Below are 625 nucleotides of genomic sequence, written 5' to 3'. Positions count from 1 at the left end.
AAAAGCAGCCTGAGCAGAGGAAAATGCAAATAAACAAGGGACTACACTGTGAAAAGCCTTCCCATTTTTGTTAGGATTAGAAATTCAGAAGAGCTAGATATCGGTCTCTGAGTGGAAGGGTCTTGTAAAGACCAAGGATAATCCCTCTCCATACCCAAACAGGCTTAGCATGCAGTCTTCTGAGGGGGTTGCACAAAGAGGCTGGTCAGGTAGCGTGATGATAGACAGAACGTTTCTCCCTGCAGAAAGGGTATTATCCAGAAGGAGAAGAAAAAAAAAAATCATGCACAGAGAAATCAGAGTGATTCACTCATTTTTATGGCTTTAAGTGTTTAGCATTTATTTTACTATCAGGTCATGAGTCTAGCAATCCTTACTGCTGCAAGACTTATTAATTTTATATTTCCTTCTAGAAATAACTCAAAGGTTTTGTTGGTTTGGGTTTTTTTGTTTTGGTTTTGGGGGTTTTTTTGTGTTTTTTTTTTTTTTAAAGTTGGAAGAAGAGAGGGTTCTTTTCCCAAAATAGATTTATTAAGTGGTAGAGATCTTTCTCTTGCTTGATTTTTCTTCTGTCTTACCAGATGCATGACAACAACAGTGTATTTCATCAAGTCACATGATTCAT

The sequence above is a fragment of the Charadrius vociferus genome, unplaced genomic scaffold, assembly GCF_000708025.1.
Source record: "Charadrius vociferus isolate BGI_N301 unplaced genomic scaffold, ASM70802v2 scaffold39, whole genome shotgun sequence".
In the NCBI taxonomy this organism is placed as follows: Eukaryota; Metazoa; Chordata; class Aves; order Charadriiformes; family Charadriidae; genus Charadrius; species Charadrius vociferus.
The sequence above is the reverse complement of the archived record's forward strand: the minus strand, read 5'-3'. Positions refer to the sequence as shown.